The following is a 22866-nucleotide window of genomic DNA, read 5'->3' as shown; positions in this document are numbered from 1 at the left end:
AATCTATGGATGTGAATTTTGTTGGTAGGAACAATTTTGGTAACAACGCGTATAGAGGAAATTTTAATCCTAGGCCTTATCCTAGTAATCCCTCTAATAATTATGGTAATTCCTACAGCAATTCTTATGTAAATTATAATAGGATGCCCTCTGATTTTGAATCTAATATTAAAGAATTTATTACTTCGCAAAAGAATTTCAATGCTTTTATTGAAGAAAAATTGCTTAAGATTGATGAGTTGGCTAGGAACATTGATAGAATTTCTCTTGATGTTGATTCTTTGAAATTTAGATATATTCCACCTAAGCATGATACCAATGAGTCTCTCAAAGCCATGAGAATTTCCATTGATGAGTGCAAAGAAAGAACCTCTAGGATGCGTGCTAAGAAAGATGCCTTTATAAGAGCGTGTTCTTCTAGTTCTTATGAAAATAAAGATGAAGATCTAAAAGTTATTGATGTGTCCCCTATTAAATCTTTGTTTTGCAATATGAATCTTGATAATGATGGGACTGAATATGATCCACTTTTACCTAGAAGGCGTTCCAAAAATTCGGAGTTTTTAGATCATGATGCTAAATTTGATAAAAGTGGGATTGAAGAGATTAAAACCCTAGATGTTGCTAAACCCACTATTTTGGATTTCAAGGAATTTAATTATGAAAATTTCTCTTTGATTGATTTTATTTCCTTGTTGCAATCCGTGCTAAATTCTCCTCATGCTTATAGTCAAAATAAAGCATTTACTAAACATATCGTTGATGCCTTGATGCAATCTTATGAAGAAAACCTTGACTTGGAAGTTTCTATCCCTAGAAAACTTTATGATGAGTGGGAACCAACTATTAAAATTAAGATTAAAGATCATGAGTTCTATGCTTTTATGTGATTTGGATGCTAGTGTTTCCACGATTCCAAAGATTTGTGTGATTTGTTAGGTTTCCGTGATTTCGATGATTGCTCTCTAAACTTGCACCTTGAGGATTCCATTATTAAGAAACCTATGGGAAGAATTAATGATGTTCTTATTGTTGAAAATTGGAACTATGTGCCTGTAGATTTTGTTGTTCTTGACATAGATTGCAATCCTTCATGTCCTATTATTCTTGGTAGACCTTTCCTTAGAACGATTGGTGCAATTATTGATATGAAGGAAGGAAATATTAGATTCCAATTTCTGCTAAGGAAAGGCATGGAACACTTACATAGAAAGAAAATTAAATTACCTTATGAATCTATTATGACAGCCACTTATGGGTTGCCTACCAAAGATGGCAATAACTAGATCTATCCTTACTTTTTATGCCTAGCTAGGGGCGTTAAACGATAGCGCTTGTTGGGAGGCAACCCAATTTTATTTTTATTCCTTGATTTTTGCTCCTGTTTAGTAATAAATAATTTACCTAGCCTCTGTTTTGGTTGTGTTTTTTGTGTTTAATTAGTGTTTGTGCCAAGTAGAACCGTTGGGAAGACTTGGGGAAAGTCTTGTTAATCTTGCTGTAAAAAACAGAAACTTTAGCGCTCACGAGAACTGCTGCCATTTTTATTTGAAAAGTTCTATTTAGTTAATTGTTTTTTCAGATGATTAATAGATAAATTCCACACGTCCAGAAATTTATTTTAGAATTTTTGGGGTTCCAGACCTTGCGCTAGCTACAGATTACTACAGATTGTTCTGTTTTTGACAGATTCTGTTTTTCGTGTGTTGTTTGCTTATTTTGATGCATCTATGGCTAGTAAAATAGTTTATAAACCATAGAGAAGTTGGAATACAGTAGGGTTAACACCAATATAAATAAAGAATGAGTTAATTACAGTACCTTGAAGTGGTATTTTGTTTTCTTTCGCTAACGGAGCTCACGAGATTTTTCTACTTTAAGTTTTGTGTTGTGAAGTTTTCAAGTTTTGGGTAAAGATTTGATGGATTATGGAACAAGGAGTGGAAAGAGCCTAAGATTGGGGATTCCCATGGCACCCCCAAGATAATCTAAGGACACCTAAAAGCCAAAGCTTGGGGATGCCCCGGAAGGCACCCCCTCTTTTGTCTACTTCTATCGGTAACTTTACTTGGAGCTATATTTTTATTCAAAACATGATATGTGTTTTGCTTGGAGCGTCTTGTATTATTTGAGTCTTTATTTGTTTGTTTACCACAATCATCCTTCCTATACACACCTTTTTAGAGAGCCATACATGATTTGGAATTTGTTAGAATACTCTATGTGCTTCGCTTATATCATTTGAGTTATATTGTTTTGCTCTAGTACTTCACTTATATTTTTTTAGAGCACGGTGGTGGAATTGTTTTATAGAAACTATTGATCTCTCATGCTTCACTTAGATTATTTTGATAGTCTTAAATAGCATGGTAATTTTCTTAAATAATCCTAATATACTTGGTATTCAAGAATAGTAAAATGTTTCTTATGAGTGTGTTGAATGCTATGAGAAGTTTGATGCTTGATAATTGTTTTGAGATATGAAGATGGTGATATTAAAGTTGTGCTAGTTTAGTAGTTGCGAATATGAGAAATACTTGTGTTAAAGTTTGTGATTCCCGTAGCATGCACGTATGGTGAACCGTTATGTGATGAAGTCGGAGCATGATTTTTTTATTGTCTTCCTTATGAGTGGCGGTCGGGGATGAGCGATGGTCTTTTCCTACCAATCTATCCCCCTAGGAGCATGCGCGTAATACTTTGCTTTGATAACTTGTAGATTTTTGCAATAAGTATATGAGTTCTTTATGACTAATGTTGAGTCCATGGATTATACGCACTTTTTCTTCCTTCCACCATTGCTAGCCTCTCTAATACCGCGCACCTTTCGCCGGTATCATACACCCACCATATACCTTCCTCAAAACAGCCACCATACCTACCAATTATGGCATTTCCATAGCCATTCCAAGATATATTGCCATGCAACTTTCGACCGTTCCATTTATTATGACACACTCCATCATTTTCATATTGCTTAGCATGATCATGTAGTTGACATCGTATTTGTGGCAAAGCCACCATTCATAATTCTTTCATACATGTCACTCTTGATTCATTGCATATCCTGGTACACCGCCGGAGGCATTCATATAGAGTCATACATTGTTCTAAGTATCGAGTTGTAATAAAATAAAAGTGTGATGATCATCATTATTAGAGGATTGTCCTAGTGAGTAAAGGATGATGGAGAGTATGATTCCCCCACAAGTCGGGATGAGACTCCGGACGAAAAATTAAAAAAGGGAAAGAAAAGAGGCCATAAAAAAGGAGAAAAATCCCAAATAGAAAAAATGAGAGAAAAAGAGAGAAGGGAGAATTTTACTATCCTTTACCACACTTGTGCTTCAAAGTAGCACCATGATATTCATGATAGAGAGTCTCTCATTTCGTCACTTTCATATACTAGTGGGAATTTTTCATTATAGAACTTGGCTTGTATATTCCAATGATGGGCTTCCTCAAAATGCCCTAGGTCTTCATGATCAAGCAAGTTGGATGCACACCCACTTAGTTCCTTTTGTTGAGCTTTCATATACTTATAGCTCTAGTGCATCCGTTGCATGGAAATTCCTACTCACTCACATTGATATCTATTGATGGGCATCTCCATATCCCGTTGATACGCCTAGTTGATGTGAGACTATCTTCTCCCTTTTTGTCTTCTCCAAAACCACCATTCTATTCCACATATAGTGCTATATCCATGGCTCATGCTCATGTATTGCGTGAAGATTGAAAATTTTTGAGAATGTCAAAAGTATGAAACAATTGCTTGGCTTGTCATCGGGGTTGTGCATGATTTAAATACTTTGTGTGATAAAGATAGAGCATAGCCAGACTATATGATTTTGTAGGGATAACTTTCTTTAGCCATGTTATTTTGAGAAGACATGATTGCTTTGTTAGTATGCTTGAAGTATTATTATTTTTATGTCAATATTAAACTTTTATCTTGAATCTTTCGGATCTGAATATTCATACCACAATTAATAAGAATTACATTAATATTATGCTAAGTAGCACTTCACATCAAAAATTAGCTTTTTTATCATTTACCTACTCGAGGACGAGCAGGAATTAAGCTTGGGGATGCTTGATACGTCTCCAGCGTATCTATAATTTTTGATTGCTCCATGCTATATTATCTACTGTTTTGGACATTATTGAGCTTTATTATCCACTTTTATATTATTTTTGGGACTAACCTATTAACCGGAGGCCCAGCCCAGAATTGATGTTTTTTTTGCCTATTTTAGGGTTTCGAAGAAAAGGAATATTAAACGGAGTCCAAACGGAATGAAACCTTCGGGAACGTGATTTTCTCACCAAACATGATCCAGGAGACTTGGACCCTACGTCAAGAAATAAAGGAGGAGGCCACGAGGTAGGGGGCGCGTCTACCCCCCCCCCCCCCCCCAGGCGCGCCCTCCACCCTCGTGGGCCCCCTGTTGCTTCACCGACACACTCCTTCCTCCTATATATACCTACATACCCCCAAACGATTAGATACGGAGCCAAAACCCTAATTCCACCGCCGTAACTTTCTCTATCCATGAGATCTCATCTTGGGGCCTGTTCCGGAGCTCCGCCGGAGGGGGCATCGATCACGGAGGGCTTGTACATCAACACCATAGCCTCTCCGATGAAGTGTGAGTAGTTTACCTCAGACCTTCGGGTCCATAGTTATTAGCTAGATTGCTTCTTCTCTCTTTTTGGATCTCAATACAATGTTCTCCCCCTCTCTTGTGGAGATCTACTCGATGTAATCTTCTTTTTGCGGTGTGTTTGTTGAGACCGATGAATTGTGGGTTTATGATCAAGACTATCTATGAACAATATTTGAATCTTCTCTGAATTCTTTGATGTATGATTGGTTATCTTTGCAAGTCTCTTCGAATTATCAGTTTGTTTGGCCTACTAGATTGATCTTTCTTGCAATGGGAGAAGTGCTTAGCTTTGGGTTCAATCTTGCGGTGTCATTTCCCAATGACAGTAGGGGCAGCAAGGCACGTATTGTATTTTTGCCATCGAGGATAACAAGATGGGATTTTTATCATATTGCATGAATTTATCCCTCTACATCATGTCATATTGCTTAAGGCGTTACTCTGTTTTCATGAACTTAATAATCTAGATGCATGCTGGATAGCGGTCGATGAGTGGAGTAATAGTAGTAGATGCAGGCAGGAGTCCGTCTACTTGTCTCGGACGTGATGCCTATATACATGATCATACCTAGATATTCTCATAACTATGCTCAATTTTGTCAATTGCTCAACAGTAATTCGTTCACCCACCGTAAAATACTTATGCTCTTGAGAGAAGCCACTAGTGAAACCTATGGCCCCCGGGTCTATCTTCATCATATTAATCTTCCAATACTTAGTTACTTCCTTTGCTTTTATTTTACTTTGCATCTTTATCACAAAAATACCAAAAATATTTTCTTATCATATCTATCAGATCTCACTCTCATAAGTGACCGTGAAGGGATTGACAACCCCTTATCATGTTGGTTGCGACGAGTTATTTGTTTTGTGCAGGTACGAGGGACTCACGCGTAGCCTCCTACTGGATTGATACCTTGGTTCTCAAAAACTGAGGGAAATACTTACGCTACTTTGCTGCATGACCCTTTCCTCTTCAAGGGAAAACCAACGCAGTGCTCAAGAGGTAGCAAATAACACCTTGAGGACGTTGACCCTGAGTCTCCAAAAATTCTGAGTCACGTTTTTATCCTTGAGGACGTCAAGAGGTATCAGCATCCCCAAGCTTAATTCCCGCTCGCGACTCAGAGGAACAATAAAAAATTATAGATACGTTGGAGATGTATCAGTGACTAGTTAGGCTCCTGAGTCGCGATGCTCAGGAGTCCCCCTTGACGTGCAAACATTCTCCGTACCTTTTCCCTCGCCGAGGCTCGGCTTGGGAGGGGCGTGCAACGACCAGGTCTGGGGAACCTGGTTGGGTGGCGTACACTTGGGCGTGACCTGGGCACAGCCCCCGTGCCCAGGCCCCTCGCGCGGCTCTCCCGAGGGGAGGCGTTGCAGTGAGGCCGGACACTGAGCTTTGGGGCTCCCTGAGGTTGGTACGGCCATGGGGCCGCCCTCAATTGTTTATCACCAGTGCAGAGCGTAGTGCTTCCGCTTGTGCACGGGCATAGCCGCTCCTCGGCAGTGTCGATGGCCAGCGCGGAGCATGGTGCTTCCACTTGGGAGGGGGAGGGGGACTCCCTACTACGGAGAGCCCCTGGGGCGTGTACAGCCCCGCCCTGACACGTGGCTTGCACGGCAGGGCTAGGAGAGGTGTATCCGGGCACTTGTGAGCCAGCGCGGGACTCACGAGGCCCTACCTCAAGGCGGGTTGCGCCTGGTCTTGGTTCTTGTTTGCTGTCTTGGTCCTGTGAGGTGGTTAGGCAACCTGCGCCGAACGAATCTCTGAGGTCATTGCGTGAAAAAGCCAAGCACCAACGGCCCCAGGAGGTTACGTGAACGGGGTCGGCCCGCCAGACAGAGCTCAGCCGCTGGATTTATCGACGCTGGAGGGACGGGCCCGAGCACAGACGCCGTGCTTGACTTACTCACGCGTGGGGATCTAATTAAAGAAAGACGGCCGACGCGCGGCTCCCACAGTGGGTGACAATCAAGCAGGCGATAGTCATAGATAGATTAAGCATGGAAAGCAACCTAGCTCAGGTAAACGCATGGAAGGTGCATGCCACCGGGTCCGGCCCGAGCGGCTTGGGGATGATGCAACCCGAGGGGCGCCCCCAACGGGGTAAGCTAAAGACATAAAAGGAAAGATACATGCCACAGGGATGGTCCCACGCGGCCTGGGAATGATGCAGCCCTGGAGGCGCTCCCAGCTGAATGAACCTTAGAAAATGTCACCTGGTCCTGTCGATGAAGGAGAGTTGGGGTAGCTGAAGGCGTGCGTCGAAGGGCTGCCCATCATGAGCCACTGGGTCCCTGAGGTTCGGGAGGCCCTGGGGTCCCAAGGGGTTCCTCGAGGACCGTCTTCATCTTCGTCAGCACCGCGTGGTGCCTGGCCTCCTGAGCCGCCAGGATGCTCCGCAGGTTGCGATGATAGGCGGCCGCCATGCTCGGCAGACCGAAGGCCATGCGAACGTAACTGTGAGGTGGGCCCTCGCAGCGTCCCATGCACGAAGGCCAGAGAAGCTCCTGAGAGGAGGCCCGATGGAGCCCTGGAACGTCAATGTAGACGCGCAGCCCGGCATCCTCGCCTGGATGGGGAGCTGTGCCTGGTGAGCGGCGGCTGCCGCGCATGGCCCTCGCGTCTTGCAGTTCCTGAGTGGTCTTGGTGATGAACTCCTGAGCGGTGGGCACTCCTTGTCATGTGTTCTCCTGAGGGAAACGTGTCGCGAAGCACGCCTCCAAGTGGTGCCCAAGCGCCTCCCTCGTGATGCTGGCAAAGTCTAAGGCTCTCCATAAGAGAGCCCCCGAGCCCTGCCCGAGAGGGGCACTAGGCGCGCCTCCCTGTGTGATGGAGGGAGGCGCCCCAGACACGGATGCCAATCCTGATGAGGCGCCGCTTGCCTGAGGCCCTGCGTGACGCAGCTGCTTCTTCTTCTTGGGGGTGGCCTCAGGAGGGCGCTTGCCCTGACTGTCGGGGTCGTCGATTGCTGCATCTTGGAAGGCACGCTCGAGGGATCACACCGTGTCTCTTTCTTAGCATGGGACTGTGATGATTCCGCCGCTTCCCGGCATCTTGAGGACATTGTAGCCGTGATGGGTCACTGCCATGAACTTGGCCAGGGCTGGATACCCGAGGATGGTGTTGTATGGCAGGTGGATGTAGGCGACATCGAAGTCGATGAGTTCGGTGCGGTAGTTGTTGCGTTCTCCGAAGGTAACGGGGAGGCGGACCTGCCTGATCAGGGTAGTAGAGCCGTCGGTCACTCCTGAGAAAGGCTTGGTAGGCTGAAGCTGATCATATGGCACTTGGAGGTTGTTGAACGTGTCGACGGACAGGACATTGAGCCATGCGCCACCCTCGATGAGGGTCTTGGTAACTTGTACGTTGTTGATGACTGGCGAACAGAGCATTGGGACGACACCAGCAGTGGCCACGCACTTGAGCTGATCTGCTGAACTGAACGTGATGGGGCACCTGGACCATCTGAGTGGGCGTGTGGCCTCAAGCTTGGGGAGAACTACATTAACTTCATGGGCAAACTGTTTGAAGATACGCTGCGAGGCTGGGGCTTGAGCTCCGCCCAAGATGCAAGCGACAACACGTGGCTCCTGGAAGCCCCCAGCCCCCTCGTCTTGATGGTGGTCGTCATTACTTCTGGGTGGTGGTGGTAATGGAGGAAGGCCTGCATTGCCTTGAGGACGAGCCTCACGAGGCTGGTCCCTCCAGGCGCCCTCGTGAGGCTAATCCTGCCAGCGGTCCTCACGAGGCCGGTCGTGCCACTCCTGGCGCGGGCCACGGTCCTCCCAGCATCCGCCACCACGTCCTCCTCCTCGGCCGTAGCCCCGGTCGCTGCGCTCGGGGCGTCGACCGAAGCGTCCTTCTCAAATGGCTCTGAGCTCTTGACAGTCGCTGGTGTTGTGGGTATGTAGGTTGTGGCAGGCGCAGAACGGTCGGCTGCCCTTGGATGACTCGGGCTGGTCTCTGTCGCGCTTGGTGTCTGGTTTCGCCGCGAGCACGGCCGCTCCCTTGCACTTCACATCCTTGGCCTTGGTCTTTTTCTCCTCTGGGTCTGCAGCAGGGAGCTCGAGGAGGGAGAGGCGCCCCTCCTCGGCTCTTGCACACTTGGTTGCGATGTTGAACAGCTCCAGGGTCGTGCACAGCTCTTCGTGGATGGCGAGCTCCTCCTTCATCTTGACATCGCGGACACCATCGGAGAATGCTGAGATGATGGCCTCGTCGGTCACCTTGGGGATTGATGCGTGTGTAGTTGAAGCGCTAAATGTACTTCTGTAGGGTCTCTCCTGGTTGCTGCTTGATGTGGCACAGGTCACCCGCGACCGGGGGGCGGTCGTGAGCGCCCTGGAAGTTGGCGATGAAGCGGTTGCACATTTCGTCCAAGGAGGAAATTGAGCCTGGAGGCAGGTTCAGGGGCCAGGAGCGGGGGCCATCCTTGAGAGCCATGGGAAACTAGTTCGTTATGACTTTCTTGTCGCCATTGGCCGCCTCGATACTCACCTCATAGAGCTGCAGGAACTCCGTGGGGTCTGGGGTGCTGTCGTAGCGAGGAGGCAGATCTGGCTTGAACTTGCCCGGCCAGGCGACGCTACGCAGCTCGGGAGTGAAGGCGCGGCAGCCGGCCGTGGTCACCGGGGCCCGCCTTGGAGGTGGAACTTGGCCTTGGTGCCCGCGCGCCGCTACGGCCAGCGGCGCGGGGCCTTACCGTAGCAAACAATCCTGGCGCGGCGGAGCGAGGAGTGGCGGAGCGTTCGCTTGCGGTCGAGGGACTTCTTGGCAGCTTCTTTCTTCATGCGCGGGCGCCGGACGTGGTGGGTCACGCCGTGGAGCCGCGTGCCTCGGTGCTAGGGCCCCTTCTTGGGGCAGAGGTGGTGGAGGTGCTTCATGAGCTGCGTCGCCCATGGCTGGCGGAGGGCGAGGCAGAGAATGGGACGGCGCAGGGGAGCCCCCTGCGGCGTGGACAAGCTCGGTGATGCAGTCACCAGTCCTCATAGAGGTCGTCAACCGGGCGGTAGCGTAGGAGCTCGTGCGCCATGAGGATCACGGCACGTGCGTCCATGGGAATGCGACGAGCATGAGACGACGAACCAGCGGGAGTCAGCGATGGGGTGGCGGTGCAGCCGTCCTACCGCACCGAGGGGTGCAGCGAGGATGCTTGTTGCTCGTTCCCCGCCGGGCCGGTGGCGGCGTTGGCGGCAGGCGATGGAGATTGACGGGGTGGCCCGCCGACAGGGGTTGTCTGAGCGGCGCGGGTGGCGAGGGCAGCCCGGCGCTCGGCACGGGCGTGACACACATCCGCCATGGAGGCGATGGAGCGACAAGACATGGAGCGACGGAAGGGAAGCTTCGGTGCACCCCTACCCGGCGCGCCAAATGTCGGATCACGTGTTCCGGCAAAAGCCTTAAGGTTCGAACATTGGGGTGCACGCGAAGATCCCCCCTATCGATCCGCGTCCTAACTTAGCCTAGATCTCACGAACTAACTCGACGAACTCGCAACACAAAGGACACAAGATTTATACTGGTTCGAGCCACCGTTGTGGTGTAATACCCTACTCCAGTGTGGTGGTGGTGGATTGCCTCTTGGGCTGAGGATGAACAATACAAGGGGAAGAACAGCCTCCTCAGGTTGAGGTGTTTTTTTGCTTGGTGCACTTGTGTGGCTGAGGATGATCTTGGATCCTCTCTCCGCCTATGGTGGTGGCTAGTCCTATTTATAGAGGCCCTGGTCCTCTCCCCAAATATTGAGCGGGAAGGGAGCCAACAACGGCCAATTTGAAAGGGGACAGCTAGTACAAGCTATCCTAACAAAAGGTGATCTTCGCCTGCCAAAGGTTCTGGCGATGACGCTGTCATGGGCTCCATGGTGACCTCCGTCTTGCCGTCCTTCTGGTCTTGGTCTCGTTGCACCAATATGGAAACCTTTGCTTGATGCCTCGGTACTCCGCGCCTGCGCTTGCCCCCTTAGCACCAAAGAGGAAACAAGAACGCTGCGCGCACTGGCGCCCACCTGGTCTCAATCGTCATGGCTTACGTCATGAGAACCTCGCGAGGTTTGCCCGACCTTGAACTCTCCGCCCCTCACGAGCCGGCCTGATGAGGCTGCTCCTGAGGAGGTCTTGTGTCATCCGCCTCGCGAGGCTTGGCCCCTCGCGAGGGTCTTGATTCCTTGTCGATGAAGATGGGCCGTACATGCCTGCCAGCAAAGCCACGTCGTGGGCCGCAGGCAGGCAAGTCTGGGGACCCCCGTTCCCAGAACACCGACAGGCTTGAATGATCTAACAACCTCGGAATAGGTTGAATGAATGCAGAGTGGAAACACGAATCTTCTGAGATATCTTTGGCACTTCGGAACAATTGAATAGCGAGAAGTGGATTATTAAGAGGTGCACCGGCATGAGAAAATGTTTGAAACGAGGAAAAGATATGATCGACAAAGCTTGAATTTAATCCATCGGGGAAGAAAAATAATGAAGAATGATAAACTTGTAGAGCATCTTCATGAGAATCACCGGGTAAGAACATTGATTGAAAACAATGAAGAGACTTCACATGAATAAAATGGATACTTGATTAAGAAATCTGAATCCTTGAAGAAAAAGGGTGGGAGGGCGGGAAAACAAAGGAAACTTGGGGACGGATGAAACAAACACCGTTGAGAAAACTTAGAGTTGATCTTGCGGATGTTGAAAATGATCGGATCCACTAGAAGAGAAGCACATCAGTTGGAAAAGAATTGGCATGACAATCTCGATAAGCAAGAAGGATTAATACTCTCATAGATATATGAGAGCATCGCTTAGGAAAGGGATGGAATCAACACTTGACATCGAAGCAACTCGAATACCACAAATAAAAGAAAACAAAGGATTGGCTTGCAAAATAAGCCGGAACAAACATATGATAGACCCCATATCGTATCATGTGTCTGTTGGAAAGATATCCTACGAGATATTTGAATTCCCACTTATAAACTCCCGAAAATTTCTGGTTATGCAATCAGGTGTTGGGGATACAGGGGAAGCATAATAACTCACCCAAACTAACAATCCCTACATCCAGTTGTATCCATCCTTCAACACATAACCAAGAAACCTTCGGAAATTGTGTACCTCAACCTTCGAAAAGCATCTGTTATACAAGTTATGGCAATACTCTCGAACTCCCGCCCCAGTACTTGGTGGCGTCGAGGTTATCTCACCAACAACTGCATAAAAGAGATTTTTGATGTCGGCGAACTCAGGTATTCCAGAACTGCAACGATAAAATTGTGGCGACAACACCTCAGAGCTCAACTCCCTGGGACACTGCCACAACCCCTAAATGTTAGGAGGCACCAAGAACAATGTTCTCATCACAAGACTACCGGAACGATTCCAAGATACCCCCGTAATCCTAAAAAAACTTTCATGAAATTTGAGGAGAGGAGAGTCAAAACTTCTACGTCAGGAGGCCTCACCAGAGCGACGAAGGGACTGAGGATTAAAAAGAATCCTACTCTCCGATATATATAATCCTAAGACTCAAAACATTTTGTTCTAGACTCAACAACGTCAGCGATTTGATCAAGCAGGGGGCTCCTAAGTCGGGGATGGCTCTGATTACCAACTTGTAACACCCCCAATGCGGCTATATCTCCCATGTGTCGGGGCACGACTTAGAGGCATAGCCGCATGGTAGGCTTGTCGCAAGAGGGGTAATCTTCACACATCCCATGTACTGAATAAGAAAGGGATAACGAGTTGGCTTACAATCGCCACTTCACACAATACATGAATTATCCATACATCATCCAAGGTACAATCAAAGGTCCGACTACGGAACCAAAATAAAGGAAGACAACCCCAAATGCTAGATCCCCGATCGTCCCAACTGGGCACCACTACTGATCAACCAGAGAAGACACATAACAACGATCAAGATCTTCATCGAGCTCCCACTTGAGCTCGGTTGCGTCACCTGCACTGGTATCATTGGCACCTGCAACTGTTTGGAAGTATCTGTGAGTCACGAGGACTCAGCAATCTCACACCCGCGAGATCAAGACTATTTAAGCTTATTGGTAGGCTAATGTAATGAGGTGGAGCTGCAGCAAGTGCTAAGCAAAATATGGTGGCTAACATACGCAAATAAGAGCGAGAAGAGAAGCAACGCAACGGTCGTGAAGCTAGAAGTGATCAAGAAGTGATCCTGGAACTACTTACGTTCAAGCATAACACAAGAATCGTGTTCACTTCCCGGACTCCGCCGGAAAGAGACCATCGCGGCTACACACGTGGTTGATGCATTTTCATTAAGTTAAGTGTTAAGTTCTCTACAACCGGACATTAACAAATTCCCATCTGCCACATAACCGCGGGCACGGCTCTCGAAAGTTTATACCCTCCAGGGGTGTCCCAACTTATCCCATCACAAGCTCTCATGGTCAATGAAGGATATTCCTTCTCCCGAGAAGACCCGATCAGTCTCGGAATCCCGGTTACAAGACATTTTGACAATGGTAAAAAAGACCAGCAAGACCGCCCGAATGTGCCGACAAATCCCGATAGGAGCTGCACATATCTCGTTCTCAGGGCACACCGGATGGGCAAGACGTCGGGTTGGCATAGACCTTGGTTGCCCAGGTGGCGCCGGACATCGCCCGGTTCGGACCAACACTTAGGGAGGGTTAAAATAAAGATGACCCTCGAGAGCGCGACTCCCAAGGGAAAAGTATAGGTGGTGGTGAGGCAAATGGTAAAACCAAGGTTGGGCCTTGCTGGAGGAGTTTTATTCAAAGCGAACTGTCAAGGGGTTCCCATAACACCCAACCGCGTAAGGAACGTAAAATCAAGGAACATAACACCGGTATGACGGAAACTAGGGCGGCAAGAGTGTAACAAAACGCCAGGCATAAGGCCGAGCCTTCCACCCTTTACCAAGTATATAGATGCATTAATTAAATAAGAGATATTGTGATATCCCAACATATCCATGTTCCAACATGGAACAAACTTCAACTTCACCTGCAACTAGCAACGCTATAAGAGGGGCTGAGAAAAAGTGGTAACATAGCCAAACAATGGTTTTCTAGGAAAGGTGGGTTAGAGGCTTGACATGGCAATATGGGAGGCATGATATAGAAAGTGTTAGGTAGCGTGACATAGCGATAGAGCGAACAACTAGCAAGCAAAGATATAAGTGATTTCGAGGGTATGGTCATCTTGCCTGCAATGTTCTCAGAGTCGTCGAAAGCTTGAACCTCGAAAGCATACTCAACAGGTTCCTCATCACGTACTCGTCTCCCGGATCTACCCAAAGCATGAACACAAGCAAGGGAATGACAATCAATCACGGTGCAATGCATAAGCAACATGATGCAATACATGGCATGATATGCAAGATATGATATGCAATGGATATGCATGCTCCGGAAGGGAAAGGATGATCAAGGCATCAACTTGGCAAACCAAGTATGCCGCTGGAAAGATGAGATGATTTTGGTTGAAATCGATATAAAGATCACCGGAAACGGATGCACGGTTTGCAAATGGCAAGCAAAACAAGAATTGTGCAAAACTGTAATTAACAGCACGATGCCACTTAGAATGCAACAAGAAACTAAGCTACTGCACTCCAACATAACAACAAAGCATATGGCAGTGATGTACAAGAGATGCTTGACAAAACATGAACACTGAGCTACGGCTAAATCACACAAGAACATGTTCAAACAAGCATGGCGAAAGTGCAAAAGATATCAGCATCACAGACTTGGTGAAAATACTAACATGTCAAAAATAACATCAAGAAGCAATGTTTAGAGCAAGCAAACATCATGCTACAGGAATATATCATAGCAAACCAAGACATGGCATGGTTTTATAAAAGCATAGATCAACAGTCTCTTACTGAACATGAGCCAAAAAGGCACAGAAGATATGATGTCACCCATGTAAACATAGCAAGATTTATTAACAGTTTCAGACTTAGAAGGCATTAACAGATTTACGATAGCAACTTTGCGAGCTCATACCACTCAACACAAAGTATTGCATGACAACATAAGCATACTAATAGCAATGTGACATGTTCATGAAGCTAAACATGGCAAGATCAAGTTCATAGGATGCATGGATCACTAGCAACAACCATGGCAAAATTGATTAACATGTTAACATTCTGCCAGGAACATTTTATAGCAAAAGTAGAGCAAGAACAAGATATGCTAGAGCACTCCATAATTGCAAACAGGGGCATGAATGGATAAAGCATAACCACATATTCAAAACACCCTTACCGAAGTATCCCAAAATAAGCATGGATCTCACTCTAGCATCAAGTTTACATGGCATCAAAATAACAGTAGGAAAAGACTTAGCAAAATCCTAAGTCCCTGAAAACAGCAACATCATGAAGCCTAGTCTGCATGCTTGTTCTAGGCACCACATAGATCACAAAAACACAAGACAAGAACCTCTGTAAAGATGGCATGTTGTAGTTCAAAACACATGTAGACCTCATGCTCATATGATGCACATATCAAATGCAACAAAAATGACAAAACCTCATAAACTGATAAGTACCAGCAGTTAACATTTTATAGCACTCTTGCATCAATGAAAAAGGCACCATAATGGGAATTATCATGCATGGAAATGCTTCTAACATGGAGAGCTCAATGAGACGAACAATTTGACATATCATATGCATGATTTGGAGCTACGGTCACCGAGATATGACATGTTGAATAAGTGCACAAAATATCAGGAATTCGGGACTTGGTGGAATTTTACCCTCCGAAAAGTAAACGGGACGAGGATATCTGGGACGGAGAGATCCGGGCACAGGTGACACGTTTGGTTCGGGCAATCGGTGGATCAGATCCACCCGGGCCGGATCTGGCCGGTCCGAACTCCGGCGACGGCGGGCGGTTCCGGCGAGGTGGAACTCCGGCGAGGGGCACAACCTTCAGGCGGTGACGGGCCTCGAACAGGCGGACGGCGACGGTGGAGCACGGCGGCGGTCCGGCGAAGGGCACCGCAGCGCTGGAGAGCTGCGACGGCCGGCTTGCGCGGGAGGCGCGGAGGCGGCGACGAGCTTGCGCGGGAGGCGCGGCTCAGGGCGGTGAAGGGCGCGGACGGCGGCGCGGGGACCCGGGCCGGGGAGGGCCTGGCTCGGGCTCGCGGGCCTGCGGTGGGGAGGCGAGGCGACGTGACGCGTGGCGGCGTGCGATTGGACGAGGCATCGGTGGCGGACATGTCCGGGCGGTGGGAGGTTATGTCCGGCGGCGCGAGGTGGAAGGAGGCTAGGTTTAGACTGCGAATTTCGGGGAGGGGCACATATTTATAGGTAGATGGAGGTAGGAGTGTGCAAATGAGGTGCGTTTTTTGCCCACACGATCGTGATCCAACGGCGGAGAACATGGAGATGGTTTAGATGGGTTCTTGGGATGTTTGGAGGGGTGTTGGGCTGCAACACAAAGAGGGCTTTTGCGGTTACCCGGTTAACCGTTGGGGCATCAAACGGCCTCCAAATGGAACGAAATTTGACAGGCGGTCTACCGATAGTGTACCAAGGCCACTTGGCAAATCATGGTCCATTCCGAGAATGTTTAACACCCGCTCACGAAAAGAGACAAGAGGGGTGCGCCGGTGCATGTGGGAGTGTCGGATTGCAAAACGGACAACGCGGAAAAAGCTCGGATGCATGAGACGAACACGAATGCAAATGCGATGCACATGATGACATGATATGAAATGCATGACATGAACAAAATGCAAAATGAAAGACAAAAACCCAACCACGAAGGTAATATCATATCGCATCTCCGGAAAAGGCAAGATACAGAGTTACAAATATGGAAAGTTGTATCTGGGGCGTTACACGCGGTGTATGTAATCTGCTGTCTGCTTGTGCTTTATTATCATAGTAGCGAGCTTTGATGCCTAGTGGATGTAATATGCCGTAATTTCTTTATTATATGGTCTAGGTTTTTTCCTATTCATGATGTTGCAGTTATTTTTACTGTATATATATCATGTCTTCGTAGTAAACCGACCAAATCGTAAAATTACGGTACATAATCGGGCCGTCATGCAAATCACTATATAATCGGTCCATTAGCAGGCCTAAATGTAAACTGGACCACTAGTAGATTTGGGCTTCTAATAGGCCGAGTAAACCGCCGGCCCTATTTTTGCAAGAAAACTCAATGGGCTTTTAATTAGGAGGTTGAAAAGTAGGTTGGACCTGAAACATGCCGAACAGCTCACGGACCGGTAGCAGGCCGAAATAGACCCCGGCCCATGATTGTGCCAGTCACATCATGGGCCGTTAACAGGCCAAAATTGTCTCGGTCCTTGTTTGTCCCAATCAGATTATCAGCTATGAGCAGGCCGTATGCAAACCGGGCTGTAGTTAGGCCCAACTATATGACGGGCTTTTAACAGGAGGAAATAAATATAGGGCCGAAATGTTAAACAGGCCGAAACTAATATCAGGCCGAATTACTAAATGGGCCTTTAGCAAGTGGGCCCAAAAGCATAGCGTCCAGTTGACGGGCCGAATCTGATATGGGCCATAATTTAGCCCAAAACCTCTTAAAGGGTCGGATATGATCTCGGCCATAATTTGGCCCAGAATGTGGTCGGCTTTCAACGGGCCGGATCTCATATGGGCCTTTATTGGACCCGGAACATGCCAGGCTGTTAATGGACCGGATCAAATATGGGTCGGCATTTGGCCCAAAATATGGCAGCCTGTTAATGGGCCGGCACACTAGTGTCCTTAAAATCTTGTGGGCCTTTAGCTAGGCCGGCCCATTATGGTCAGCGATATCTCATGGTCCTTTAGCTAGGATGGACCATTATGGTCGACGAAATATCATGGGCCTTTAGCTCGGTCGGCCCATTATGGTATGCAAAATCTTGTGGGCCGTTAGTTGGGCCGGCCCATTTAATCTTTATGGGCCACTTTTGGGCTGGTCGACGTGTCAACATATCATAGGTGCATCTCGCCCATTCGATGAGTGAGACATGTGCCAATGCGGAGCTGACATGTGGTTCCGTCGGCCAATGAGAATTTTACACGTGGAAAATCATCATTGGTCGTGGCTCTTAGCGGGTTATTGGATCCAAACCGGACTCGATAGCTTAACGGCGACCCATTACGGTGGGTGCCACATGTCGGTCACCCTTGACGAAAGCACTTCCATGACGCGGCATTTATCGTCATGGAAGGGAACACTTCTACGACAACACAGGTATGACTATCTTGATTCTGTCATAAAATTGTCATGGATGTACATGCATGACAGAAAACTTGACCTACTATGACAAACATGTATCATCACGGAAGTGTATTTTTTTTGTAGTGAACCTGCCCCTCCAACTTATATAAGGAGGGGCAGGGCACCCCAAGAGGGACAAGTTTGAAGACAGACAAGTCACTAGCTCTCGAGATAGAGGTAGCGAAAGAGCACCCTTGTAATCGTGAGCATCATGACCAATATCAATGAAGCATGATGTAGGCTTTTACCTTCACCTTGAGGGGCTGAATCTGGGTAAAACCTCGCGTCTCTCGATTCTGACCAACCCCTCTCAAGCTACTATCTAGATGCATTGGCCTCACTACCAAGTCCTCACACTAGGACATCTGCCATGACAAAACCACGACAGGAGTCACCTATAATGTATCTAGCATGGAAGATAGTGAGATCTCTTGGTTGTTATGTTGACAATGTAAGCATACCGCTCAAAATTATATTTATCTCTGTTTTAAAATCTTCGAGCTGTGGCACCTCTGCAAATCCCTGCTTCCCTATGTGATGGGCATATCTATTTACTTTTATTGCTGAGTCATCATCCTCTTATAAAAAGCACCAGTTAGAGAGCACCACTGTCATTTGTATGTTTTTTTATTAATGGATATTGAGTATGAGTGTGACTGGATCTCTTTTGCCATGAATTATAATGTCTAGTCAGTCCTTGATCTTCAGGGGTGCTCTGCATTTATCTTTTGTGGTCCCAGAAAGGGCTAGTGAGATACCATTTTGTCATATTTTATCAAGATTGTTTTGAGAAAAAAGTGTTGTCATCTGAGATTTACTATTATTGCTCGCTAGTTGATTATGCTATTGATATGAGTAAATGTGAGACCTAAATGTTATTGTGAATATGGTTAGTTCATAATCTTTGCTGAAAACCTGAATATTGGCTAGACATATTTGCAACAACAAGATCAGACAGAGTTTGTAATATTTTTCTTTATCACTTTCAGTTTGTTAACTGAATTGCTTGAGGACAAGCAATGGGTTAAGCTTGGAGGAGTTGATATGTCTCCATCGTGTATACTTTTCCAAACTCTTTTGCCCTTGTTTTGGACTCTAATTTGAATGATTTGAATGGAACTAACCCGGACTAACGCTGTTTTCAGCAGAATTGCCATGGTGTTATTTTCGTGTAGAAATCAAAGTTCTCGGATTGACCTGAAAATTTACGGATAATTTTTGTGGAATATATAAAAAATAGTGGCGCAATAATTAACCAGAGGGGGTCCACCCAGAGGCCACAAGCCTGGGGGCGCCCCCCTGGGCACGCCTTGAGGGCTTGTGGGCCCCCGAGACCTCCTCTGTCGGTGTTCTGGAAATGGGGGTCCCCAGACTTGCCTGCCTGCGGCCTGCGGCGTGGCTCAAAGGGGGGCCCAGCCCGGCCCATCTTTGCCAACACAAACCCAAGACCGTCGCGAGGGGCCAAGCCTCGCGGGGCGGACGACGCGGAGCTTCCTCAGGCACGGCCTCGTCAGGCTGGCTCACGAGGAGGCGGAGAGATCAAGGCGAGGTACCTCGCGAGGTGCCCGTGACGCAAGCCGTGACGACTCAGGGTGCCAGGCGGGTGCCGGCCCGCGCAGCGTCCTCCTTTCCTCTTTGGTGCAAAGGGGGCAAGCGCAGCTGCGGAGTACCGAGGCATCAGGCAAAGGTTGCCATTTCTGTGCAACGAGACCAAGACCAGGAGGACTACGAGACGGAGGTCACCATGGAGCCCAAGACGGCGTCATCATCAGAGCTTTGCGCAGGCGAAGACTACTTTTGTCAGGATAGCTGATACTTGCTGTCCCCCTTCAAATTAGCCCGCCATTGTTGGCTCCCTTCCCGCTCGATATTTGGGAAGAGGACCAGGGCCTCTATAAATAGGACTAGCCACCCACATGGCAAGGGGTCGGCTGGTTGGAAGCAGAGAGAGAAGGAGAGAGAGAAAGGTGACTGAACTCCTCCCGGCAGTTCATCGCCTCAGCCAAGAACAGACCCTCGCGAGGCTGTTCTTCCTTGTATTGTTCATCATCATCAGCCCAAGAGGCAATCCACACACCACACACTGGAGTAGGGTATTACACCACAACGGTGGCCCGAACCAGTATAAACCCTGTGTCTCTTGTGTTGTTCTTTCGACAGTTTAGATCCTAGCAAGGCGGAGGGGTGCAGGTAGGTGGGAGGCGAAATCTTCGCGCGCACCCAGTGTTTGAACCTCAAGGGTCTGTCGGAACCCGAAATCCTACATCTGGCGCGCCAGGTAGAGGTGCGCCGGAATTCGTCTTCCGTCACCCCGTTCTCCTCCGACCATCGCGCTCATGTCTGACGCTCGTCGGGCCCGCGTGGAGCGCCGGGCTGCCCTCGCTTCCCGCGTCGCCCAAACGGCCCCTGTCGGCGGGCGTCCTCGCCATTCCCCGTCACCTGCCGTCAACGCCGCCACCGGCCCGGCGGGGGACGAGCAGCAAGCATCGTCTCAGCATCCATCCGTGCGCCAAGACGGCCGCACCGCAACTCCCTCGCTCGCCCCAGCTGGTTCTTCGTCCCGCGCGCTCCGCGCGCCCATGGAGCCCCGCAACCTCTCCCCCGCCTATCGCGTTGCACTGACACCCCCAGTCATCGCGGCCCTCTTGGGCGGCTTGCAGGCGCCGCCTACAAGTTACCACGTCAAGCCGTTCATCCGCTGGGTCAGCGCCGCTTCCACGCGGCAGGGGGCTCCCCTGGATCGGGCGGCGCCTGAGGCCGGCCTGAGCTTCAGCTCGGAGGACCACCCCTCCAACTCGGCCCGCTTGGGCGCGCTCCCCATGCTGTGCACCCCCACCATCTGCCAGGTGGCCGTCACCAGAACTCTCATCGATGGCGGGGCAGGCCTTAGCATGCTCTCAGTCGAGGCCTTCAACCTCCTCTGCATACCCCTGGAACGGCTGCAGCCCAGCTGGCCCTTCTCGGGCGTTGGGGGCAGGTCGTCCAGCTCCTTGGGACAGATCCGGCTCCCAGTGACCTTCGGCACCTACGACAACTTCCGCACGGAGCTGGTCGACTTCGACATCGCCCCATCGGCCTCCCCTACAACGCCATCCTCGGCTACCCAGTGATGGCCCAGTTCATGGCCGCGACGCACCCGGCGTACAACCTCATGAAGATGCCCGGGAGCAGCGGTGTCCTCACCGTGCACGGGGACACTGGGGACCCTCTGCGTGTGCTCAAGCTCATCTTTAAGACAGCGGCGTCGGCACAGCCCGCCGCCTTGGAGGCCCCCGAGCCCAAGGGGGCTGCGCCCGCCATGAAGAAACAGTTGTTCACCCAAGACAAGGAAGAAACCAAGCAGATACCCATCGATGAGGACGGATCCACCAACGCCACTTTCACCATAGGCGCCCGCCTCAAACCCGAGCAAGAGGAAGCCCTGGTCGGGTTCCTGCGTGCAAACAAGAAGGTATTCGCTTGGGAGCCAGACCAGTTGGCAGGGATCCCCAGGAGTGTAATCGAGCATCACCTCAACGTGTGCCCCAACGTGCGCCCTGTGAAGCAGAAGGCCAGGCGGCAGTCCACAGAAAAGCAGGCCTTCATCGTCCAAGAGACCCGCAAATTAGAGGCCGCTGGGGCATTTGTGAGGTCCGATACCCAGATTGGTTGGCCAACCCTGTCGTTGTGCCAAAGAAGGGAGGGAAGGAACGCATGTGTGTCGACTTCACCAACCTCAACAAACCGTGCCCGCAAGATCCGTTCCCGCTCCCCCGCATCGACCAGATCGTCGATTACACTACGGAATGTGACCTGCTATGCTTCCTGGATACCTTCTCTGGGTATCACCAGATCAAGATGGCGGTTGAAGACGTCGAGAAGACAGCCTTCCTAACCCCGTGTGGGGTGTACTGCTATACCTGCATGCCATTTGGGCTGTGTAACGCAGGGGCGACCTTTCAGCGGCTGATGCATATCACCTTGGGCTCGCAGCTCGGGAAGAATGCTGAAGCTTACGTCGACGACATCGTGGTAAAATCTCGGGAGGCCAGGACCTTGATACAAGACCTGGAGGAAACCTTCGCGAGCCTCAACGCAGTGAACCTACGGCTCAACCCAGAGAAATGTGTGTTCGGAGTCCCCTCGGGCAAGCTATTTGGTTTCCTCGTGTCTCACTGAGGCATCGAGGCTAACCCGGGGAAGGTCAAGGCAGTGGAAGACATGAGCCCGCCAAAGACCCTCAGAGAAATGCAGAAGCTCACGGGGCGCGTGACCGCACTAGGGCGCTTCATCTCCAAGTTGGGGGAGCGAGCGCTACCCTTCTTCTAGCTAATGAAGAAAAGGGGCCCTTCGAGTGGACTGAAGAGGCCGACAAGGCATTCCAGGATCTCAAGAAATACCTAACCAGTCCACCGGTCATGGTGGCTCCGCGCCCTCAAGAGCCCCTGGTGCTTTACCTCGCCGCCACTCCCTACTCCGCCAGCGCAGCCCTGGTGGCAGTCAGAGAGGAGCGTCGAATCAAAACCGTGGCAGCAGCCCGGGACAAGGCGGAACTGGTACGAGGAAGGCCCACAGAAGCCGCCACAGCGGCTGATGAGGACCAGCCCCCGCAGAGGGGCGCACCAGAGGCAGAAGAGGCCCCTCTCCCAGATGGCCAGTCTTAGGAGGCCTCATTGTCTTGAGAGGCGCCATGGTCTCCAAAGGGAGCCGCCAGCACTGACGCACTCCACCTCGTTGAGCACCCAGTGTACTTCGTCAGCACGGTGTTGCGGGATGCAAGGGCGCGGTACCCTATGCCTCAGAAACTCCTCCTCGCGCTACTGGTGGCCTTGCGCAAGCTGCGGCACTATTTTCAGGGTCACCCCATCAAGGTCGTCTCGTCATACCCCCTGGAGAGCGTGCTCAGGAGCCCCAATTCAGCTGGGAGAGTCGCTGAGTGGAAC

The sequence above is a fragment of the Triticum urartu genome, chromosome 3A (assembly GCF_056163025.1).
Source record: "Triticum urartu cultivar PI428250 chromosome 3A, HENAU_Tu73, whole genome shotgun sequence".
Classification (NCBI taxonomy): Eukaryota; Viridiplantae; Streptophyta; class Magnoliopsida; order Poales; family Poaceae; genus Triticum; species Triticum urartu.
This window is presented reverse-complemented; position numbering follows the sequence as displayed.